General features: G+C 47.1%; 1 long non-coding RNA gene across 2 annotated transcripts; it reads left to right on the top strand.

The window, feature by feature from the left end:
* Nucleotides 1-2314: 2314 nt before the first annotated feature.
* LOC132660894 (uncharacterized) lies at nucleotides 2315-19202 on the top strand. 2 transcript variants are annotated; one of them, XR_009601949.3, is made up of 5 exons: nucleotides 2315-2749; nucleotides 5689-5845; nucleotides 9276-9436; nucleotides 16200-16258; nucleotides 18352-19202. It is a non-coding gene; the product is annotated as an uncharacterized LOC132660894 (long non-coding RNA). The 2 variants fall into 2 exon arrangements; XR_009601948.2 differs by lacking the exons at nucleotides 16200-16258; nucleotides 18352-19202 and adding an exon at nucleotides 14414-14708.
* The last annotated feature ends 38 nt before the right edge of the window (nucleotides 19203-19240 follow it).

Raw genomic sequence — 19240 nt, 5'->3', positions numbered from 1 at the left:
AGTTCCTGTTCCCTTGGTCCACTCCTCTCTGGGTTCATTACCAGGAACAACCACACGATGTTCACACAACATAGAACAAGCAGACTGTGTTGGGGGGGAGAGAGGGAAGACGAGTGGGAATGTAGTGAAGCTCAGTGGAGGACTGACCTGCAAATCAGACACATGCATCAGTCTTCATACCCTGCCCTGTAAAGCTCTGCAGCATGGTTCTCAAACTTCGTGCCTTACCGACCACCAAGAGGAGTAGGAGAAAAAAAGCATATGCTATGGCACCGCCTCCAGAGAATATGAATCAGTAGGTCTGATGAGGAGTGCAGAGATTTGCATATTCAACAGACCGTTCAGCACATGCACCCCGATGCACCTCGATAGCAGTGCCATCAACAAGAGCCAAAGTTTGGAAAGAGCCCAAATGTCCATCGACTGATGAATGGATAACGAAGATGTGGTACATATATACAATAGAGTATTACTTGGCGATCAAAAAGAATGAAATCTTGCCATTTGCAGCAACACGGATGGAGCTAGAATGTATTATGCTAAGTGAAATATGTCAGAGAAAGACAAATGTCATATGATTTCACTCATATGTGGAATTTAAGAAACATAACAGATGAGCATTGGGGAAGGGAAGGAAAAATAAGATAAAAATATAGGAAGGCAAGCCATAAGAGACTCTTAAATACAGAGAACAAACTGAGGCTTGCTGGAGGGGAGGTGGGTGGGGGGATGGGACAAATGAGTGATGGGCATTAAGGAGGGGACTTGTTGGGATGAGCACTGGGTATCATGTGTGAGTGATGAATCACTGAGTTCTAGTCTGAAGCCAAGACTACACTGTATGTTAGCTAACTTGGATAAATAAATCTTAACAAACAAACCAACCAAACAAACAAACAGAAAAGACAAGCAGATGATTCTGATATTGGTTGGACTAGTTTTGGTGCAGGGACTAGATCCTGTGTCAGCAGGATTGGGCTCTGGGGCTTTCGTCTGTGTTTAACAGGAAGAGTTTCACTTTCATCTGCTTTCCACATTGAGGTTCTAGACAAGATTACATTAGAACAAGGGGTCTCATGATCTCATTGTGGTTTGAAAACCACCGAACTAAAGCTATCTCATCACCTTGGGAAATTTAGAGTCCTGTGGCTTCCTGGCTTCAACAGTCAAGGCCTTCTATGACCCAGTTCCTCTTGATGAGGTTTTAGCCACAGGCAAGTCATTGTCTCCAAAACAGTCTTCCCACCTCCCTCCCAAGGTCCTCTTCCTGCATGAAGCCTTCCAGGGCTATACCAGAAGGTCAGGGTCTCTGAGTTCTTGGGCAGGTGGGTTGTGAAGGAAGCATAGCTGGAGTGGGGCGGCAGGGGCGGGGGAGGGGGTGTGCCCTCTGAGCACATCCCTGCAACATGTTGCCTTTCTGTGAAATTTGCCAAGGTATCATCTTGAAATGATGGCGGTGGAGGGGAAACAGGGCAAGTAAACTTCAGGGAGACTGAAAGCCCCCTCCCCACCCTAGGCCCTGCCCCCAGGCTCTCTTACCCTGGACTAACACCTCCTGATGACTCTGGGCAGTGGGAATCAGCTGCTCGCCCGGCCGAACCTTGCAAGACGGTAGGGCAGATGGAACCCCTCTGGCTTTCACACCACCCACTTCTCCCGGCACGGGCATTGCAAGCTAGCCTTTTCGTCAGCAGGATGAAACTACGCTGGGCCAGGGTCCTGGTGAGTGAGGGTGGAGGCGCCCACCCAGCCCCTGTGCAGAAGGCTGGCTCTCTCACTTCCGCTGCTCCTTTGTTGACGGAGCAGGCGTGACAAGGGAGCCGGGAGCAGAGAGCTCTCATCCCGAGAGCTGTCAGCCTGACCAGAATGGGCATTCATTTTCAGGATAAATAATCAACTCAAAAAATGTACCAAATTCATTTTCAAATTGGCTTGTCAGATACACGTTTGCCCAGGACAAGTCGGTTGAATAAAATGTATCTTGGGGAGCAAGGTGAGCCGGCCTGTCTCATTCCCTTAGGGACATCTTGTAAATAAGGGCCATTCTTGAGGCCGGAAGCAGAGAATTCCCCAGAACAGATTGAATTCTGGCTTTGTCTTAATGAACGTCAATATTTATTACCAAAGGCGGTGTGCTTCTTGGAGTGATAGAGCATTTCACCATTTCAGCCCTCGCCTGTTGCCTTCCCAGGTACCAAATGCTATGTAATTGCGGCTCATAAAGGCAGCAGACAATATTGCCAAGGAAACTCACTCCTGGCTGTAAATCTTCATAATCAAACCCAGCAGAGCTTTGCTTTCTGGTTTGGACAGAGTGTCCCTGAGGGCAGGGCCCACCCAGGTTTTCTAGTCCTCCTTCCTTGGCAGGGAGACCCCCAACACCCTCTGGTGAGGCAGGGGCTCCTGCTGGGATTGGGGATGAGGGTGCCAGCCAGCAAGGGCTGGAGAGGCCAAGAAGTGACAGAAGTTACTGTCCCCACCCCAATGCAGAGCTGAGAGAGGCAGACCATCACTCAGAAATCTGGAAGGACCCTGAGAGGTTATTCCATCCAACCTTCTTGCTCTGCAAATGAGGAAGTGAGGCTCAGAGAGGTGGTTTTTGCAAGGTCACACGGCTCCCAGGCCAGGGCTCTTCCTATTTGGCCACGCCATCTCCTGGGGGTTAAGGCGTGAGCTCAAAAGAACGTCCTGAGCTGGTTCCTCCTGCAAGGGTGAGTGGCTCCCAGCTGGAGATTTTCCTCGACTCCTGGTAGGTCCTACTGCCAAGAAGCCTGGCTTCCTGGGGTCTTGTCCAGACAGGTTGCTTTTCCTAAGCTGATGTAAGCCTATGATCTGCCTTGTCCTTTCCTGGGGAAACCTCTGGAAATCAACTCCAAACTCTGCCCTTTAGCCAAGACATTCATGGGGATAGCAATCCCAGCTGGAGAATCTGTACAAGGAAATGGAGATTCGTTTCAGGTTTTCCTCTGAGTGCACAGTACATTTGTTTCTAGTAGGACCTTAGCTCTACTAAGGGGAGGAGGAGAGGTAAACCTCTCCAAGGAGTCTAGAAGGTCAAAGGAAAGCCTGAAATGCCTGAGCTCAGGACACTCGGCTGGGCCAAGTTCAGCTTCTGGTTCTACCTCCTTTCTTCCTTCCAACTTGCTAAGGACAAGGATGGCCGCAGGGCAGGGACACAAAATGGGTTTTCGAGAGTGATATCATGTGGTTCCCAGACACCAGATCGCTCTGCAGAAACTGCCTGGCTGCTGTTATGGGAGTTGTGTTGAAGAGAATTATAACTTTTGACAATGGACATCTCATCTTGCACAGATGCGTCCTTTATAGAATCTGCCAGCAAGATTACAGAGGCATCACAGCGTAATGGGAAGAGGAGTCAATAATTCTGGGGTTATTGATTGTAACCAGACCCATTCTTCTTTTTTAATTTATATTTTATCCACTTTTTTCAACCTGTTTTTTTTTAAACCCATCCTCACAAAAGCACCTGATGGATCAAATGCAGTTGATTACATTTTTAAAAATGATAGGAGTAATTTGCTGCCCTTAGGAAGAATCCAGGACAAGGCAGTATGTGACTAGAGGGGGAGGGGAATGCTGGTAGGGAAGGAGGTAAGGAGGGAGAGGGAGAGGAGGGGGCACAGAGCCATGCAGGAGCAGTTTGGTGAGGACAGCCCTGCTGACCCTGCATTCCCTGCTGCCCTGATCTGGATGAAAACTCCATCAGTGATCAGATTTCCTACAGCTTTGCAACTTCACTGGGTCCTAGTGCATCCCAGAGGATACTTCTCATCCCTCAGAGCCTACTTCCTTCAGGAATTCTTTCCTGATAAGGCAAATGGAGACACCGGGTGGGTCAGGACAGGGGGAATGTGCACCCAAACATACATGTAAATATGTGCATGTGTGTGCCCCCCTATGTGTCTTCATTCCAGAATGTTTACCCATAGGATGCAGCAGCTAACTTGACATGTGTTTTTAATGGTTGGATTGGGCTGTGTGGAGTGAGCTAGAAATAGCTTGTAAGCTCTTAAAAAATTGGTTATACATTTTTGATGTCCCCAATACCCCTTTTGATTCCAGTGCTAAGTAACCCACTATGTAGGGTAGTATGATAAAACTGTTGGGGATTTGCTGAATAATCCCCAGGGAATTAAACAATCACTTAAACATCCTTTTCTTGTGGAGAAGTGACCAGGGACTTCTCTGGTCACCAAAACAGGTGCAATGTGAGTTTCTGGTTCAATTTCTAAAATGCCCGATGGCTATACTCCATCGGCTTCGCTTCTCGTTGAGAATCCTTCACTCTGTTTCCATTGATCATGAACTAGATCACGGAATGTCCAAGTAGAGAAGGGCTTAGACATTGCTGAGTTCAAACCTCTAATTTTTCAGAAAAGGAAACTGGGTCCCAGAGGCATTGACATGAACGTGCCTCACGGCCAACAAGTGGTTTGGGTTAAAATTGAAGGCACATCAGTATATTCTCCCCATGCAAAATTGGTCTCTTCTCTCCATCGCTTCATTTTCTTACATGGACAATAGCAAGAACCGAACACCTGTGTCTCTTCCCACCTTCCCAAAGTGGCCCAGCTGAGTTACAGAGAGTTCTTCTTTCCTATTTGCTTCTAGATGGATCTGAAAGTAGGCGGGGCTTGAAGAAATTGTAAGAGGCAGAAATAGAGCTAGATTTCATTTCCTCATCTCCTGCTGACTCATTTTGTGTAGGCCTGGATCACTTTTTTCCAGGTGGGGCTGGTACTGACATTCTGGAAGTTTTCGTTAAGGTCAAATGAAGCGAGAAAGAAAGAAAGACTTTTGTGTCCTTTTGCTTTTTAAGGTGGGCAAAAATATGCCACAAGAATTCTGGATTGTGCTTCCACATCTAGGATGTGGGAGAGGTTCCAGAATGGATGAGAAGGAGCAAGGGGAACATTTATTTATTTTTTCTCAGTCTATGTCTTGAGGGACCAAGGAGACCCACAAAGATGGCCATGATCCTTGGCTGACCTTGACTTCTTGCCTGGCCCTGTCTCAGTCTCCATAGCCAAACCCTCTAGCCATTAGTCAGAGGCTTGCACTGTCTTTTTTTCTTTACCTCTGACCTCTTTAGAGGTGGTAACATTTGCTTTGGTGAAAGATACTAGCCTCTGAGTCAGAAGACAAGAGTGTGAAACTAATCATTTAACTTAGTAGCTCTGTGATCTTGGACAAGTCACTTCAACTCTTCAAATCTCTGTTACTTTGTAAAGCAAGCGGAAAGATGCCTGTTTACCCTACCTTAGCCAGGTATTGAGGACCAACGAGGATAGTTTGATGATGTCATGGAATAAATTGGAATGTGCCATCCGCATGTAAGACACTCTCCAAAAAATAAACTGTTTATTTGAGAACAGTTTTAGAATTACAGAGAATGATAATTCAGAGTTCTCACATAACCCACACCTAGTTATTTCTATTATTAACATCTTACATGAGTACGGTACATTTGTTACAGTTAATGGACCGATAATGATAAATTATTATGATGAAGTTCATAGTTTCACTTTCCTTCATTTTTACTTAATGCCCTTCTCCTATGCCAGGATCCCATCTGGGATGTCACATTACAGGTAGTTGTCAGGTCTCTAGGCTCCTCTGACCTGAGACTGTTTCTCACACTTGCCTTGTTTTTGATGACCTTGACAGTTCTGAGGAGGACTGGCCAGGCATGTTGTAAAACGACCCTCAGATGTGATCTGTCTGATGCTTTTCTCCTGGTTAGCCTGGAGTTCTGGGTTTGGGGGAGGAAGACCGCAGAGGCAAAGTGCCATTTTCATCACGTCACATCACTGGTGTATCACAGGTGAGCTTTCTGTTGTCTGTACTGATGTTATTTTAGAATCATACTTTGTCACTAAGAAAAGCCAGGGACCCCTGTTTTAGAACCCACTCTCACGGTGTCTGGGTCACATGGCCCTGGAATAAGAGTCCTAGTACAGTTTTTCCCCTAAAATAGGAGAGGTTCTTTCCAGTTAGACCACTGAGTCTGCCTTTCTGGTCACCTGGGCTTAGCACTAATGAGCTGCTAATAACATGACCGTTACCTATGCAAATGAAGGGAGCCGGCTGGAGGGGGTGCGGGCAAGCGCTCACTCCCTTCCAGTGCTAAGTAATCAATCACGTTGCTGCGGTTATTAACCGTCTTAACTGAGGTGCTCTAAGAACTGACCCCTGAGGGCACCTGGGTTCCTGGCTTATTTACATCAGTGGATTATTTCTCAGGAGACTCTGGGCCTGGGAGGGGTTCATTCGCTTCTGCTCTAGATTAATGGAGCAGTGTGGTGTTAGGGGCTACAAAGGAAAGAGTCTAAAACCCTCTATTTGGTTCACCTGCTGAATGCTGTGTGTATCTGGGATAGTGACTTGCCCTTTCTGTGCCTCAGTTTCTCTTCTGGACACTTATAAGTAATGGCTTTTATGACTTAGCCTCTTCCTTGTCAGGACACGATCTGGGGAAGTGGTTTCCCATGGGATGGCCGTACTCTCACTCTACCTAGTTATCACTTGTGGGACAGGACGACACGTTGAGATGTGTGGCCCCAGAAAAGCCTGGAGAGTTGGGAGTCACAACAAGGGTACAGGCATGGGAGAGCAGATAGGCTGGTGGGCAGCAAAGCACCAGCACACATGCCCTAGTTTTTCCTCTGTAACGAGAGGCAGAGGGAGTGGACAGGATACGGAAGAAAAGAACTTCTTACATTAATAAACATTTTAGGGCCTCCTGGGTGGCTCAGTCGGTTGAGTGTCTGACTTCAGTTCAGGTCATGATCTTGCAGTTTGTGAGTCTGAGTCTGTGCCGACGGCTCAGATCCTGGAGCCTGCTTCAGATTCCGTGTCTCCCTCTCTCTCTGCCCCTCTCAAAAAAATAAACATTTTTTTAAGAAGTCTTTAAAAAACACATTCTAGTTGTTTGCCATAGAAGCTGTCTTTTTTCTAAAATCAGGACAAATATGAGATGGTCTCTGCAGAACCCTTCGTCCCCAAGACACATAACATGCTATGTGCATTTTTCTCCCATATTTTAAGTGTCTCTGGCCTCTGTAGGCTGGACCTACCAAAACCAGCTTTTAGTACCCCTCTACACCTAGATTGTTGGGGCACAGAGGAGATACCTTCCAGCGTGGCTACCAAGCTAAGAATGGCTCTCACTCCCATGGCACCGGTCCCCAGGACACCGAGTGGGGTTTGAGGTTCTAATAAATCAGAGTTTTCCCCTTTGGGCTATGAAACAATTGGAAAATAGAAGAATCAGACAGGGATCAGTGTATCAGTTTTGTGGGTGGTAAAGTTGTATGGGAAAATAAGGTTTGGATCTGGGGCTTAATGAGGTTTGGCACTTGGGCTTTCTTTCCTTCCCTCCTGAATTGAAATTTTGGATGCAGTCATAGGCAGAGACATTGAGTGACTGCCGGCCTGCCCAGGTGAGCTCACTACCCGAAGAAGACAAGAATGCTTGTGGCCTGCGTGCAGGCCGATGAGGAGTGGGCAGTTGTCAGAGAGAAGGAGAGTGCATACGTCAGGAAGGGGATCACAGCCTGGGTGGGCCTGACTTCATCAGGTCAAAGCTCTTCAAAGGGACCGGGCTGTCTCCTGAGAAAGAGATTCCCCTTGCTGGCTTGACAAAATAAGCCACATATTGAAGGAAGGCCACAAGGCAAGGAACTGGGGTGCCCTTTATGAAATGTGGGCAGCCTCCAGGTAACACCAGCAGAAAGTCAGGGTCCTCAGTCATACCACCACAAGGACGTGAATTTTGCCAACAACCTGAATGCACCTTGGAAGCAGCTGCCTCCCCAGTTGAGTCTCCAGATGAGAATGCAGCCAGCCAACCCCTAGACTGTAGCCCCCGTGAGACCTTGAGCAGAGGACTCAATTAAGCTGTGTCTGGACTCTAGCCAACAGAAAATTGTGAAATAAAAATGCATGTTGTTTTAGGTCACTAAGTTTCTGATAATTTGTTATGTAACCAGGAAAACTAACACTATCCCCTTGGAGAGAAATGAAGGGGACAGGAGTAAATGGTGGAGAAAAGAGATGTAATGTTTCTGTGAAGGAAGCAGTTATTTTATGGACCCAAGAAGTGTGGAAGGAAGGAGAAAAGGTCCTTCCTCCCATTACATTCAGTCTTTATTGTCCCTCACACCATCCTATTTCTTTTCTGAATTGGATTTTTGCAAGAAAGAGAAATAGAGTTTGAATGGAAATCAGAGACAAGCTACACTATCATTTGCACCATATAGAGAGGTTCTGTCAACTCCCCTGTTTGAGAATCCTTTTCTTCTTGTTTTTTTTTTTATATTTATTTTATTTTATTTTTGAGAGACACAAGCAGGGCAGGAGCAGAGTCGGGGGACAGAGGATCTGAAGTGGCCTCTGTGCTGACAGGCTGACAACAGAGAGCCCAACGTGGGGCTCAAACTCACAAACCATGAGATCATGACCTGAACCAAGTCAGAGGCTCAGCTGACTAAGCCCCCTAGGTGCCCCTCTTCTCAGGTTTTGATTTTGCAATTCTTCCTTCTGTTCCATGACATGTCCAACTATCCTTCCAATAAATCCTTCATCCTGCTTTTTAAAGAAAAAAAAATTCTTGGGGCATCTGGGTGACTCAGTCGGTTGAGCATCTGACTTAGGTTCAGGTCAATATTTCATGGTTTGTGAGTTTGGGTCCCGCTTTGGGCTCTCTGCTGCCAATGCAAAGCCCACTTCGGATCCTCTGTTTCCCTCTCTCTCTGCTCCTCCCCTGCTTGCATGCTCTCCCTCTCAAAAATAAATAAACATTAAAAAGTTAGAAAAAAATTCTTAAGCCAGCTAGAGATCGTTGTTCTTGCTTGCGACCCAAATAAATTTTACAACCTGTTAAATTTTGCTGTTAGTCTAATTGCCATAAATTAGCCCCCAACACAGTGCCTATCCTCACTGTTTTTCTTCTGGAATAAGAACCTTGGGCTCTCTTCTGGTGTCTTTGGCCCACTAATTTTCCAGCCCTATCATTGTCCCTGTTGCTGATGATCTCACAGAGATCATTGCCAATCTGGTCCTAACTTTTTAGCTGGAGGCTGCTGCCACTGAGAACCCTCAAGCTGGCTTCAGGGAGAGGGACACCCATTCTTCTTTTAGCTCTACCTTCTTAAACATGGGATTTCCTCTTTTCTAATTCCCATCAGCCCAACAGAGATCAGACTATGATTTTTACTAAAGCCTTGAATCTAACAGAAGTTTTTTGCTTCTAGCACTGGCCATTGTTAGAATCCACATGTGTGAAGCCAGCTCCAGAGCTCTCTGATGATGGGGCTACATCCCTTCCCAGCATCTGCTTGCTTCCACACATGCAGGTGCCATCTCTCTCCCGTCTCTCCTGATTCCAGCTCATCTGACCCTGATTCCCCAAATGGTAGGTATTTTCTTTTCTACACCAATTTTGTTTTTGTCCTGAGATTAACTTTGTCCTTCAATGACTGATGGTGGAAATATCCATTACATTCAGGGGTAACTTCAACTCACCCCCAAGGTTGAATCTATCTACATTATCTCAAACACTGATACATTGGTTCCATATGGCATTAGCCAAAGTCTGTCTTATTCAGTATCAGCTAATGTTGTTTGTCTACATGAACAGTCTAGTCTAGCTTGTGTTGGATGGACCCAGTGTCCATTGTGATGGATCTAAACAGCACAGTACCTTCCTCCCGTTCCCTTCTCCCAATCTTAATATTGGGTCTTTTGGGGAAACAACAGTGGATAAGGAAACAAGCCCATGGATACATCACTCAAAAACAAACAGTAATTTTCAAGCCCCTCTCTCCTGAAATATAAGTTAAGAAAAAGAGAAAAAAATCCAATCAAATATGTAAATGGTGAGGATAAATTACTCTAAATGTGTGATATTAAATAGTACACTTGAAGGCTCAATTTGAAGCATCAACATTTGGATTGCTTCATGGCTCCCAGATCTTCCTCAAAAATTTTAGTGTGTCCTTGTTTTTGGTTTGCATTGGTAATATGTTTCTTTTGATTTTTTTTTTTCCAAACTAAGGAGTACTTTTCTCCAAAAGTTCAATTCCAGTCTCCAATGGATTCCCTTTGTCATATGGTTGGCTGTTTGATAGGGTGGAGGAAACCTTCTATTAGATGTTGGAAGAATGAATTCCAGTTCTTACTCTACACAGACTAGTCACATTAGCTTCAGAATTCATTTAATCTTTCTAGAAACTTTATTTTATCTGTAAAAAGAGATGAAATATATGCTATCGTCTAGTCCTAAGGTTCTATGCTTACCTGGGCATTAGTAGACAGGGTGTGACTGGGGCAGTCATACCAGGTACATGAGAACTTAGCTGCTTTATTCCAGAAGGAGTCAGGAGCCTCTCATGCTGGCTGTTCTGCTCATGTTTGTGGGTAATAGATGTGAAGGGGGACAGACACATAGTGCTCATTGAAATGTGGGTATAGGATAGGACCTACCTCCTGGGTGAAGGTGCCACTGTTTTCTCCTGTCCAGACCAATGCCTCTGAAGCATCACCAGGCAGGGCTTATCTGACTGTTGTGGAGGACATGGCATCTTTGAGCTAACATCGACCCCACCTTGTTCTAGCCCACCCATTTCTGTGTTTGGATTGTTCCTTGGCCAAATATTTCATGTTACATATAAGACCTTTCTGTTTGTAGGATGACCTGGTCCTCCTATTTCCCTCTGGTCCCTGGGGCTCCAGTAGCTGGGTTGTGTCCTTGTTTTTCCTCTTTGCTCCACCATCTAGAACTTTCTGAGTACCTTTGTCTCATGGGGCCATTCCAGTCTAGCCCAACCCTTTTATCAGCAGGCCCTGCTTTCTTACCTGGCCTTTGCTCTCCCTCATACTGCTCCCTAGGTAGCAACTCCCAACCTGGGGACAGGGCCAAATGCATTGGAGCCAGGAACTAGGGGTCCAAGAGATGAGCTACTGTCACTCAGGAGCCCACTTCCCCCCCCCCCCCCCCCGGTCACAGGCAGGGTCCCCTGGTGCTATGCTGGCACAGGATGACTCACAAGAGTGCACACCTCCTACCTGCCTGCCCAGCTGTATTTGTGTGTACAGATAGTGTGGTGCCAGACAGGCAAGCTTGGAGTCACTTAGGGAGATGATGAGATCCCTCAGTGTGTGTGTTTTAGACTCTGCTGGGGACACTGCTATCAAACAGAGGGGTTTTTGTTCCTAATCACGTGGCTGGGTATCCAAGTCAGCAAAAGAAAACGGGTAGTAACTGAGAGAAATAGGTGGTGAGCATTTAAGGGACATAGTCACTACTTTCTCCTCTCCTCCAGTTGTCAGACTTCCGAAGGAAAGTAGAGGTTGAACGCCTGCCATGTGTTGAGCTCTTCACTATACTCTTCTGCCTACCATTCCCCTCTCCATACCTACATTCGCCCGCGTTATTCCTAGAAACCTCAGCTCCCATCCCAAACTCTTGCCCGGCCCTTACTCTACCAACAATTCATCACTTTCTAAATCTCACTTCTTGTCTCCATACTATTCTCACAGGGTTAAGTTAATGACTTTCATTTTATCAGTAAGGACTGCAGCTCAAAGGCACAGTAGTCTTGCTGAGGTCAAAGGGCCAGAAGGTGGGAGAGCAATATTCCACCCTGGGTTTGTCTTTTTTTTTTTTAAATTAAAAGTTCATTAATTTTGAGAGAAAGAGAGTGTGAGCAAGCGGGGGTGGAGTAGAGAGAGAGAGAGAGAGAGAGAGAGAGAGAGAATCCCAAGCAGGCTCTGCAATGATATTGCAGAGCCTGATGTGGGGTTCGAACTCATGAAGCATGAGATCATGACCTGAGCCGAAATCAAGACTTGGATGCTTAACCGACGGAGCCACCCAGGTGCCCCAACCCCTGGATTTGTCTTACTCTTTTTTTTTTTGTTATTTTTTTTTAACGTTTTATTTATTTTTGAGACAGGGAGAGACAGAGCACGAACAGGGGAGGGTCAGAGAGAGGGAGACACAGAACCTGAAACAGGCTCCAGGCTCTGAGCTGTCGGCACAGAGCCCGACGCGGGGCTCGAACTCACGGACCGCGAGATCACGACCTGAGCCGAAGTCGGCCGCTTAACTGAGGGAGCCACCCAGGCGCCCCTGGATTTGTGTTACTCTACAGCTCACAGCAACTTATGGGCCAACAAGTACTCCCTGTGCCCCAGAGCCTGGGGTGGTGCTGGCTGCCAGACAATGAGCTGAGGTCTTTACTCAAGGAAATCAGAATTCAGTGTGGGGGTGGTGGTGGTGTTTTGCACTGCTTTATAAAAGCAAGAGAAGAGGGGAGTCAGGAGGAACTTCCTGGAGGAGGTGACTTCTGATCTGGGTCGTGAAGGTTGGGTAGAAATTGGCCAGCTCAACTAGAGGGACAGGGGGCTCTGGCAGAGGGGCGGAGATAACACAGTCCTGGACACAAAAAAGAGCAGGGACGGAAACCATGGCTTCCCTGGCTGGGGATGGCCCGTGGGCATCAGGACGACTGTGGGAAATCGTACACCAGGTGGGGGGTGTTAGCCTATTCCTGAAGCAAGAGGGACCTTCCTAAGTGCCAGTGGTGACGGCATCAGTCAGGGACGTGCCTTAAAAAACAGACCGGCAGGAGTGCACAGAGGCGTGTGTGAGTATGAGTGTGAGCTTTTGATAAAAACGCTGAAGATGTGGAAACCCATTAAGAGGCTTTTCCAACAGGTTAGAACAAAAGTGACAGAGCCTGGACCTTGGCAACAGCAGGGGGATGTGAGGTGGGGTGAGTCTGCCAAATAATTGTGGTAGACAATAGACCAAGCGCAGAGGTGGATTCACCGGTGGGGGGCAGTGGGGGGGCGGGGAGAAAAAAGGAGGTGTCGGGGATGACGAGGATGTTTTTAGTTAAATCACTTGGGTGAATGATGGTACCACTAACTCAGATAAGGAATGTGTGAGGAAAATAATGAGGTCAGTTTGGGACACAGGAGTGGAGAGCAGCACGCCTCTGCACGTTAAGGCTGGGGGTGGTCTCCGCTGTCCCCTGCATGATGAGGGGAGGAAGGGGGTCGCAGGGGCGGTGGTCAGAAGAGAAAGGGGTTATCCCAGGACAGGGTCGGGGCCCGGGCTGCTATCCTGGCCGGCCGGTGAAGGTCGGCACTGGAGAAGCCCCAGTACCAGCTGTAAAGCTAGCCTGCATCCCCGGCCCTCTGGTCACACCAGTGCCCCCCTCTCTGCTTGTCATGAGTCAGACACTGACAGCCTCCATGGTGCTGGCGATTTATCAGTGAGTGGAAAAAGATAATTGACCACCATCTCACCTCGCCTCGCCTCGGCTGATAGAGAGAAATCTAACTGCTTCATTCCACTGTAATTTCATATAATTCTCCATCTTTTTCTCCCTAGTTTTTACTTGGAAGTTTACACAAGTGATTGATGATTTGCTATCAAATATATAAAAAAAAAAAAAGAGGCTAAAATATCATTGGACAGTTTAACAGCCTTTAAAATATAATGGTCTCTCTGGCTGGACATCCGCAGTAGCCGTAGGAGCCCAGAAGGTCAAGCTTTAATGAACTGGTGGGAAATTAGGGAAGGAAAGCGAGAGTGATCCATGCTCAGAGCTGGCTCCACAGTCCGCTGACCTTGGGGGAAGAAGGCATCTTGTGATTTATGGACCCCCTCTGGGAGCGTTTCTGGGGCTGTCAGTAGCCCTTGGGGAGGGTGGCGGGGTTGGCCTGCGATGGGGGCTGTGACGGCCCTGGCTCCTGAGGCCGTTTGCTGGGGTCTGGTCCTTGGTTGTCCTCTCAAGATCACCCAGGGCTCAGCCTCTCAGCAGTGATCTCTCCGGCCTTCTGCCTCAGGGACAGCCAGCCTCTGACCCTGTCCGGAGAGCTCAAATGTTTCCCCCACCATCAGTTTTGTTCCCTGGAACCCTCTGACTTGCTCTCTGTATCCATATTGCTTCATTCTTGGGAGTGGAACTAGCCATAAAGCCTCTTTGCATATCAACCTCTGAGCGTATCAGCATGATGTGGCAGGCAGGGGAGGGGAAGGACAGTTATCTCCTTATGCATTGTTATGCATCCTTCCAGGCCCTAAACTGTATAGCATCTCATCTGAATCTTTCTCCCACCTCTCAGGGAATTATTATAATGCTCACTTATAGATGAGGAAACCGTGCTTCAGAAGATGCAGTTCAGAAGCTGCTAGACCGGCAGCCAGTGATCCTGGTTCCTGGCATTCGTGTCCTTATGCAATCCCCTCCCCTGGGGTGTGAGCCAAACCCAGAGATTTGTTTCTAATGAAAAGAATACGGCAGAAGTGATGGCATGTCACTTGTGAGATTAGGTTATTAAAGACTTTAACTTTCATCTGGTTCTCTTGCTGGCTCAGTCTGATGCAAGCCGGCTACCTCGGTGGGAGCTGCCTTATGGCAAGGTCTAAGTGGCAAGGAACTGAGGGAGACCTCCAGCCCACAGCCCGGGAGGCCCTGCGTCTCGTCAACAGTCAAGTGAGTGAGGTTGGAGCCCGGGGCGTACCTCCGTGGGTGAAGCTGGGAGAGGTGTGCAGCCCCAGCCAGCTCCCTGACTGTAGCCTGGCAGACCTTGGGCACAGGGCCCAGCTCAGCTGCACGTGGAGTCCTGACCCACAGCAACTGCAGGGTAATAAATGGGTGTTGTTTTAAGCCACTAGGTTTTGGAGTATTTTGCTATGCAACAACAAACAAGTTATCAGAACAGTCAAATAAGGGGTGCAAAACAGACAGTTAATAAGCGGCAGCATTCAGACTCAAACTTGGGACTGCTTGATTTTAAAGTGTCACGATCTTTTCATGATATTATATTGGTTTAAAAAAAAAAAAAGAAGATTGACATGTGCCTGCAGCTCCAGGAAGAGCTAGACTGGAGAGGTAAATTAAGTCCGTTGGACAGTGGGATCCTGAGATAAGCAGAGGGCCAGGCCCTCATGGAGAAACCGTGTATTCTATCTCTACCTGCCCGTGGCCCCTCCGGGGGAGCTGAAGAGTGACTGCCCTTCCCCCGAAAGGTCTTTCCCATTAAGCAGATTGCACTTAGGAACACCCGCCCAGGAGCGCTCCAGCTGATTTAAGCATCTTTGCTTTTAATTTTTGGTACCTTTCAGAGGGAAAGAGAAAAATAAGGTTAGTTTCCTGAAGTGTAATTGTTTTGGGCAGTTATTTATTAATGAAAGGGAACAACATGTCAACAAAGCCCGGGTTTAGCTGTAGAACTAATGTTAGCCAAGGCGCAGGCTATAAGATAGGTAAGCCTGCTGTCAGTCTGCATTTGTCCAGCTCCATGATCACCTATTAATTACTTGTGTTCCGGCCCCAGCTGGGGGACAGTCTCTGCTGCCTCCCCCTTGAGGGCTGCTGAGCTCCAGGGGTGGGGAGGCACCCTCTCTGACACGGTTCTCCTTATGGAGTTGTGTGGGCCTTGGCGAGTCCTCCAAGGTTCTGAAGACTCACTCTGGGCCTGTGCCCCAGGGTCGTGGCGGGATAAGGCCAACAGCTTCCTCTGTGGAAGAAGTGGGGTGTGGAACTTTGACCTGGGTTGTCGGTGAGTTGCGTGAACGTGTTGTATTTGGAGTCAGTGAGACCGTGGGGGACTGTTTTAAGTTTCCTCGTGTATAAACAGGGGAGGGGGATGATAGGACATCCCTCACAGGATAGAAGCATCGAATGTGGTAATGCACACGGAAACTTGTGCAACATAAAGCATGCTACAAATCGCGTGCGTGTGCACACGTGTGCAGGCGGGCCTATGAGTTTGGTCAAGGTGGAGTAACACTCATGGGGAGGACCCAAGGAAACGAAGTAATTGACCTGAAGAATCCTCTCGACTGGAAATTAGAAAGGTGTATGTCAGGGATGCTCATGGCAACATTTTTTTCAGCAAAATTTCAACAAAACTCTTGCCTAATAGTAGTTTAGACTCATGAAGGCATTGATTCCTTTGCTGGGCTGATCCACTGCTCTGTGCTGTCACCAAGGTGTTGGGCACTCCACTATCCTTGACGTGTTGGTTTTCTGCCCTCACGCTCACCCCCTCATTACCATGGAATGGCTAGCAGCTTCTCACTCAAGACAGGAAGAAAGAAGGGACTTCATAAGCTGTATCTCTCCATTTTCCCTTGGAAAGCAATTTTTTTTCCCCAGAAGCCCCTGTCCAAAATTGGTCCCATGGCTACTCAGATTGTATGAAGACCCACAAGGAAGTAAGTATATGTCCTTTTTTTAAAAAAAATCATGAATAGCAGGAAGAGGGCAAGAGAGAAGGGGTTAGCAATGGTGTCTGAGTGGCTCAGTCGGTTGAGTGTCCGACTTTGACTCAGGTCACGATCTCACGGTTTGTGGGTTCAAGCCCCGCTTGAAGCTCTGTGCTGACAGCTCAGAGCCTGGAGCCTGCTTCGGATTCTGTGTCTCCTTTTTTCTCTGCCTGTCCCCTACTTGTGCTTTGTCTCTCTCTCTTTCTCAAAAATAAATACACGTTAAAAAAAAAAATGGCTAAGTTAGCTAATCAATGGGCCTTCCAAAAGGCGTCAGAAGCACAGATGTTAGAGCAGGAAGGGGCCTTGGAGACAGACTGATGTAGCCCCAGAGAGGTTATTACTTGTCTGAAGTCACAAATTAAGTGGCAGACACCACAGTGCTTAGAAGGGGGCATAAATGGATTACTTCCATGTTTCACATGGATTATGAAGCATTTGAGAAAAAGTCCCTTATATGGAATAGCCTGGAAACCTAGGGTTTCAAAACATATCTGTAGTTTTTTTCTAAATAGTTATGTGGTTTTCTAGGATACAGAGATAAATTAAGTTACAGAGATAAAAAGGAAAATGGAGGGTATTGGCCGTCTAGATCTGTCTGTTTTGTGGCTGCAGAGGTTTAAGACAAGCAAGTTCAGGGGGACCCAGAAAGCCATGTACCATCTCTTCACTATACAGCCATGAAACATCACACAGTGTGGAGGGGCTGAGGGGGCTGAGACAGCCAAGGGGGTTAATTCAGGCTCAGCAAATATTTGGTGTGTGCCCATCCTTTGCCCAGAGCCAAATTAGAGCCTGTGGTAGATATAGAAAAAGGGCTATTCAATTCAATTCATTTTGACCCAACAAACATCTACCGAGTGTGCTTGTTCCAGGCATGATAAATATATAAACATAAATAAATGATGCTTTCCCTCCAAGTGCTCCCAAATAGAATGGACAATAACACAGGCATCTCACTGAAATGCTATAAAATACTTACTATAATACAGACACAAACCAAAAACCAATGGAGCTCTGTGGACCCAACAAGAGGGGCACTTTGAATGACCATTCATTCCAGAGTCCCACAGAACAGAAAAGAGATTGAGAGCACGATGCCATCAGACTCTCTAGAATGGAGAAACTGATAGGCCAAACATTCCAGGCTGGTGAACATGAGAAGTTCAGATAACACTATGGAAGCTAAGAGGAGTCACCAGGACTAGATCTGCTTGAAGAAGACCTGGGGTAGTGGACCTCACACGGGAGACCTGGAAGATGGTCCATGCAGGAAGAATACTGGGAGGGATGAGTGAAGTGTTGCAGGCTGAGCCAAGAGAAAGAGGTGGGAATGTGTGTGATATATTTGGAAGCCTGGCCTAATGCAAAAGGACCCAAGGGCAACCTCTTTCTTCCTTCTCTCCAAGCTCCCAGTCACCAAGGTCCAAAGGGTTTTCTTATATTTCTTTAAAAATTTGTTTTAAATGTTTATTTATTTTTGAAGGAAAGAGAGACAGAGTGTGAGTGGGGGAGGGGCAGAGAGAGAGGGAGACACAGAATCTGAAGCAGGCTCTGGCTCTGGGCTGTCAGCACAGAGCCCGATGAGGGGCTCAAACTCACAAGCTGTGAGATCATGACCTGAGCTGAAGTCAGACGCCCAACCGACTGAGCCACCCAGGCACCCCTTCTTATATATTTTATATGGTCCCAAGCAGAGGTATTCCTCCTGGCCAAAGAAGCCCACCCTTTAAGTGCATTCTGAAGAGAGAGGCAGAGCGGTCAGCAAACACTCGAGGCTTGAATGCTGGAGGTCATGGGTGGCCCACTTCAATTTTGGTCTCAAATCTGGGAATTCGTAAAAGACTGATTCTAATCTCTCCCTACCCCACACCGCACCCCCAGAAGGACAGGGTGAAAAACCAGAAAGTTACAATTTTTTCCAATCACAGGGCTGGGCGGGGAGGGGGGGGTGGGCATGCCATTGCCATTCCAGGGGGCAATCCACCTCTAAAGAGTTGTTCAAAATTCGATGTTCATACCCTTTTCTATGTTATCTCTAGATTTCTCCTTTCAAGGCATTTCAAGATAAAGGAAGCTCATGAAAAGTTCCAGATAAAGATGCAGGATGCTGAAGAATCAATAACATTTATTGAGTGCTTACTAAGTGCCAGGCACTGTTCTAAATGTTTTACATGCAAAGCTTACTTAACAGGGAGAAGGTCCTGCTGCCAGGACAGCCAAGCCCCCATAGGCCGCTCCACATACTTCTTGCAGGCTGACAAAATGCAAGAAGGTACCTGTGCAAACATGGCTTTTAATCATGGTCAGGAAGACACGTGACCACTGGGTCCATTTCAATGACTTCATCCATTCTGCTCAACCTCCTGACTCTTCCCCTATTGCTATTTTGACATTCATTCACATACTAGCCAAAGCTTTCCTGTCCCCACTACCTCCATGTAGGCTGCAGCTGGATAAGCCATCACTTACACCCATTTTCTGGAAAGCTCTTCTTTGGGCAAGTGCTCATTGAGTTTCTGAGAAAAGCTGCCATGGGGGCCAACGTACCACCTAGGGAAGAAACCCATCAGCAAGGACAGGCTCGGAGCTCCCCAGAACAGTGTCTGATTGTCATAATGTCATGTTGGAGAAACGATAACCGTACCCTGCTTAAAGAGAAACCTCTTGCGTGTCACCAACAATCATGCAAACTAGACTCTTAAAATGAGATTAGGTCAAAGTACAACCAATCAAAGCGGGAGTCTCAGTTGCTCTATGACTTCATTTAAAGTTTCAGTGCCAGCAGGAAGAAGAAAGAAATCAATATTACATTTTCTTCATCATCAATTTTGCTTTTTGCTAAATGAAAATGCTTTCATTCCCTCCCTGGTTCCTTCCACCATGGAAGATGTTCCTTGTCTCCCCCCCACTCTCCCCCGTTACTATCTT

The sequence above is a fragment of the Panthera onca genome, chromosome D1 (genome assembly GCF_046562875.1).
Source record: "Panthera onca isolate mPanOnc1 chromosome D1, mPanOnc1 haplotype 2, whole genome shotgun sequence".
NCBI classification, from domain to species: domain Eukaryota; kingdom Metazoa; phylum Chordata; class Mammalia; order Carnivora; family Felidae; genus Panthera; species Panthera onca.
The sequence above is the reverse complement of the archived record's forward strand: the minus strand, read 5'-3'. Positions and strand labels throughout refer to the sequence as shown.